Genomic DNA, 6,337 nt, shown 5'->3' on the forward strand with positions numbered 1-6,337 from the left:
GCCGCCCACCTCCACTGACTGGCTGTTGGTCCATGCCGTTCTTTGTCTTGGTTGGATATGTTCATCCACAATGAGTGATGATTGATGGGAACGTATACCTTTTCAGTTTTAAATAAGCATATTTCCACAAGTTTCTACCAGGCTACTTGAGGGGGGAAAATGCAAACCTGTGTTAATAACACTATAAATGATTTTTTGTTGGCCCTGTCGATGTGCATCTTTGCATCTTCTTTAGATCAATTAAACATTTCATCATTTCCACATCTTCAGATCATTAGTTATACCATCATAATTCTGACTCTGACTCGAACTCTGACCCGATGAGCGTATGTAATCGCAGCCACGTTGATGGCATGCTGGCTGGGAATCTCAGCTGCTTCCCAAGGTCCACTTCCATCTGCTGGTCCATGGCGGAGGTGAGGAGGCCAGACTTTGCTTCAGGTCTTCTTTTGCCCTCAGTGGTGTTAATGGCAGTGGCCACACTTTCAGCAACTGCCCTGAACACCTCATATCTGACAAAACTTTATCTTTAACTTTAAATCTCTTAAATCAATTCAACTGATATCTACCTCCACACTTCCAGCTTTGACTTGCAGTTAATTTAACTGTCTGCTTTCTGCAGAGCTTCATTCGGCACTCGGGGAAAAGGCCAGAGGTGCAGCTCCATAAAGCGGACATGACGACGGTCCTGCGCCGACCTGCCCAACAGGAAACAGAGTCTTATCAACAAGAGCAGAATCCTCATCCCGACCGCAGACGGGCCGCGCTGTCGTTAAATCTCAGAGGCGGCCCGCCCGCCGGGCTTCGCTGCAGCCGATGACACCACGGCCCCCTCTGAGAGAGCCGCAACACTTCCCTGCTGCCCCCCCAACCCCAGGTACCACAAAAGAACACATGCATGGGGTCGGGGAGCGGAAATAACACAGTGACTCAGAGTCTGGATGGCTGCCATCCCGCACTGCTTCAGAAAACACCTTTCGCACGGTGTCACAAAGGTTTACCTCGTCCTGTGCTGACATTTCTCCTCTGACTTTCTTTTATAGTTTCAGCTTACACAAAAATTAGGTCTCTGGAGAATAATGTGTGTTTTTGGATGATATAACATCCTTTCTTATTAGTTCTGGGTTCATTTTAGAGGTGAAGAGCCTGATGCAAACTTCACAGAAAGCAGATCTTTTGATTTATTGTGTGTTTAGTAAGAAAGAACCAAGTGTTCTTCTTTCAAAGACACTGTTTATTATACACCTTTAATCTGTATACACAGTAATAGAAAGCATGGGAGGATTATTGTGTGCCCGTGAGACTGCATGTCTCTATTTGGTTGTGTCAAGTCATGCTGCCGTCTTTACCCGCGCTTCCCGGTATGAGGTGTTGGCACGGCCGCCCGGCCTTCACGCCAGCTTCAACACGGAGCCGTTCAACTGAGCCAGCGGGGCTGTCAGCAGAGGCGTGCACAACGTCAAGTCCCAGAAAGTTTGGACGAAGTTGAAAATGAACCTAACTAATGACTAACCTTACGGTTTTGGCAACAATTAACAATATTGTTTTCACAATAGAGCATGAACGAGGAGTCAGATCATTAATCAGACAAAGAAAAAAGAAAGAACGTCTGAACGAGTAAACAAATCTGTCTTCAATCTGATGGGTTTTTTTCTTAAATATAGAATTTCATACAATATATTAGTTCTGCTTTGAGCTTATCAAAATGGAGCACATGATATTTGTTCATTTAGTCATCCAGTATGATGTCCGTTTTTGTTATCGAAGGTTGACTGTCCTTAGAGGGATTAAAATTGTTAAAGTAAGACGCCACTTACTTTTACAACCTTTCTTTTGCCTTCATTTCAATATTTTGGGATGTTTTTGCTGCTGCCAAAGTCTCGGTTGGCGACTAAGACTAAGTTTTCGTAAGCCTGCAAAATGTATTATTTTCAATATTTGTTATACTGTCTGTGTTCCATTGTGAATAAATTATGGGATTATATGAATTGTAGATCACCAGATCCTGTTTTAGCTTCTATTTTTATACATTGTCCCAGCATTTTTTTGGATTTCAGGTGTGCTGTTTGTGCCAAAGTGATCAACAAAACTGACTGGCTTGAGATAGATTGAGGAACACCATGCAGTTGGAGGATGTATGTGGTTCTTCTAGATACTATTAAAGCTAAAGATTGAACAATTGCCTGAGAAGATCTGCCAATTATTCATGTCACGCTGCTGCATCTGCTCATCCCTCAAATCCACATTCCTTATAAATGTGGCACCATTTAAAATGGAAACAGTAAGCCTTTCCAAGATTTATTGCCAAGAAGCATTGTTACAAAAAGGCTTTTGGTGGAGCTGAAATGCTTACAGCAGTGTAAATTTGCCTCACTGATGGGGCTGTAATTCAAGGCAAATGGCGCAAAGTCATGTGTATTTTCATAAAAGTTGAATTTAAAGGCCGAATACGCCATCGGTTATTGTTAGTCGGTGCTTTCCCTGCACACCTGGAGGTGATTGACTAATCACTAATAACAGGGTTGAAATCGTGAAATCGTGTTTAGGGAGGCATTAAGGGCTATTTTCATGCTTTCTGCCTGCCGTTATCTGGGCTGATATGTTATCTGTATTAAGTCAGCACTTCAGTTTGAAGGCATTACAAGTGAAAACTGCCCAGACTTACACACTGAGCTGTTTGCAGTGCAGCAGTTTTCTGTAACTGTCACTTGTTCTGCACTCCTCTTGTGTTTCTAAAGCACTGTTTGGCTTCACACTTGAGGAAATTTATTCTCACTTTACCTCTATGTTTGGGGCCGGCCGCTTGTCTTGAGTTGGAGGCTGAGTTTGAAATACGCAGTATTATTGTTGTAGATATGCCGAGGCTGTCATTTCTTCCCAAGCTTCTCATTTATCTTCCGCCTTCTTTCTTTTTCTATTTTGTTTTCGGAATCTCAGATCCTCCTGTCCATCTCGCTGCTCTTGCCACCCCCCTCCCCTCTCTCCCAGGCTTTCCTCTCGTCCCTTCTTCTCTCCCTCCTTCGGTCCGTCCCAAGATAAACAGCCTCTGTTCTGAGGCATGTCAGCTATTTGTTCCAAAAAGGCTCACCAATTTTTGGATGCGGTTCAGAGCAGCGTCCCTGAAGGGAGGCAAGATTACGATTTTAGTGCTTTTTCACCTTCTCCCACTGCTTTCCATTTGTCTTTGTTGGAACCTTTTGCTTTGCCTCGCTGCAGCTCTCACGACTTGTGCATCTCTCGCTTTGCAGCCGTGTGAACTGTGAGATTTGACGCCTCGCCGTCCATGCGTTTGACCCCAGCTGCTCCTCACGTTCTGCACAGTTTGGCCTCACAGAGCCTTCGGGTTCCCTCCTTGTTTGTTAAATGGTGATTTATTTCACGCCGGGAACTTTCACCGCTCCCCTCGGATTTACGCGCCGGGCGAAACGCTGACATGAGAACGGCGGTTCTCAGGCCGCCGGGCAGCTTGTGTTAAGTCCCTCTGAGAGCCGCAAAACACACACTTCAGTGACTCTGTGGCAAAACACTCCCAGTTTGGCGCTCGCTTATCGCTGGATTGTTTGGAAAAGCTTTTTCAGAGTAATGACCCAAAGTGTACGTTTCTCAGCTGACAAGGACACATTAAAGATGTGTGTGTGCTTCAGGAATGTGTTGCCTGTATGTGTTAAAAAAAAAACACTGTAAAACCAATCTATTAAGTTTCTTTAAAAAAAAAAGAAGTTTGGAAATCACTCTGTTTTTCGTATATTTGTAACTTGAATATCTGTTCTTCTACAAGCTCCGTGACCTTTTCTCCACTCCGTGAGAGTGTGTACTCACACACACAATCGCTGACCTGCAGTACACTTTGGTGCGCTGACGTTTAGACCAAGACACATCATACTTTATTCCATGAAAACACACACACACACACACACACACACACGCACAGACAAAGGCGCATATTTCTGTGTGTAAACCTTTAGCATCACATGCTGGAATCATCTTCTTTTTATAACCTTACACACACGCACGCACACACACAGAAAATGCTTATGTGCAGCAGCTCTTAAGCTGTGTTTAGACTGGGCCTCCATTCCTATATAGAGATACAGATCACTGTTTTGCTGTTCCAAGCAAGATGAAGGGGTAATTATATCAAACCAAAGGAAAAACAACAGAGCAGGGGGGGGGCCGAGGTGGGACGGTATTCGGGGGGTGGAGAGGTGTTGGAAGACGAGTCAATCTGAGGACATGTGGTGGGACAGCAGTGGACGAACATGACCCACTGCGGTCACCTCTGGTTGCCGGGAGGGAAAGTATATCTGTGCTTGTATCGGACTCTGAAATCCTTCCTGCTGCCCGGCGCTGAGTAGGTGTGTGATGACAAAACGGCAGCGTCTGACGTGCTTGTTCGCCGCTCGCTGTAATTTACATTGTGGCTGAGAGTTTCTCCACCACGTCGTCTGGTGGCTGTTTTTCCTCGGGGCACGTTTCCATGTGCTTCCTCTGACAGGGAGAAGGTTCAATTGTGTTCAGATTTTGGTAACTTGGCTCAAATTTTGTGCACAGGATCACCCTTTTTCTTTTTCTTTTTTTTTTCAATTCAAGGAACCAGGATGTAGTATTTGATGGGCTGCTTTCGTGGAACTCAACGGTATTCCCATCGATGTTTTGATTAATTCAAAAGCGATGTGCAGCTGTCCACAGAGAAATATCCGCCGCATAAACAGAAGCTGAAAGGTCACGATCACTGTGAGGATCTCCAAGGCCTGAAAGCACAAGAGGGAAAATTGCAAGGAACAGAATAAATACCACGTTCGTGTGTGTTCGACTAAACTGAAAATAGCACATCAGGCTAACTTGGTCTTTACTGCTGGAGTCATGTTAACAGCTCTATCTTAGCGTTTCCTGAATTTTACTGGAAGGAGTTTACAATCCAGACACTTCAGCCAAGTTTTGTTGCCTGAGATAATGCCACGCCATGTCTGAATTAAAGGCAGGATTTCAGCAACTTGCCAGCAGACCAGGGCACCCTCAAGTCTGCTGCTGGCCGAGTCGGCGGCCGATTGTCTTCTCTCCAACTTTACAATGAAGGTGATCTGGAAAAGCCAATTAGTGGCAGTCTTCATGGAAAAAAAAAAAGACATTTTTCTCTTGCAAAGCCAGAGCAGCCACAGTTAGACATAAGATTGATTGAAGTTGCTGTTTCACACTAATTAGTCCTCATTGTAAAAGCTCTTTAAAACTTTAACTGAAACAGATGTTTGCGAGTAAAAACAGAAGAGCTTACAGTTTATTTCCCGCTACAGGTAAACAAAGCAGTGGAAAATATTCGATAATCAAGCTCGGTATTTTTCTCATTTAGAACTGGAATGCAACAAGGTCCAAATCAACCTGCAGAGCATTACCTTTACTGCAACATGTAAAAAAATGAGACGTTAACTGAGAACTAACTGCTGTTTCTAATTTATCCGTAAAGGATTAGGTTTAGTCAGACTAACAGACGTAACACAGCCAGAGACCCGACGTCAAACTACAGATCTGAGCAGCAGTGGAAGCTGGCTAAATCACATTTGCATCAAAGTCAACCTGGTAGGGAGCATGCAAAATGAAGCCATCCATCAATGCATTAACAACCAATAAAAAAACACAGACTTCTGATTGCAGTACCAGCATTAGTTTTAGTGTGTGACGATAACACAAGTGCAAATTTCAGAAAGTTTAACATCTATTTGTTTGAAGCTGGTCAACCTGACAGCAATCCTGGCAGTGGCATGTGTGGCTCCAATCGCCAGCATCAGTAGTGAAAGACTAACAATTAGCAAAAACAGACTCTGTCAAAGTACAAGAGTTTGAAATGTTGCATAAGCTGTGCATTAACTGTGATGGAAAAAAAACAAAACAAACTCAAATACAAAATAAACCCGTCTAAGTGTGGAGAGGGCATAAGTCGAGCATGAATCAGCTAATTGTGTGTTGAAAGCAACCCTCCGATGTGACGAGATGCAGTGTGGATCGGTGGAGCCGTCCTGCAGAGGAACGTGTGCCGGCAGCGAGTTGGAAACAGGATGAGCGTTCAGCAGACCTGAATGTTGGGACGTCTTTCCAGGAAGCGACTCTCGCACAGTGCGAACGCCTGCCAGATATGGTGAAACCATTTCCAGCAGCTCAAGCTGGAGAACCTCAGCCAATTAGGACTAAAGTCATTTCCAAGCCAGCCTGTTGAGCTATAACTCTGAGTAGAGTTGAGAGCAGAGACCTTTTTCAGGTAATGAACAGCAGCCCTCTGAAATTACAAGTAATGGTTTGGAAATAGTTTCCCCTCCCCTAATTGAGCTGCAACAAGTTGGAGCTA

The sequence above is a fragment of the Salarias fasciatus genome, chromosome 8, assembly GCF_902148845.1.
Source record: "Salarias fasciatus chromosome 8, fSalaFa1.1, whole genome shotgun sequence".
In the NCBI taxonomy this organism is placed as follows: domain Eukaryota; kingdom Metazoa; phylum Chordata; class Actinopteri; order Blenniiformes; family Blenniidae; genus Salarias; species Salarias fasciatus.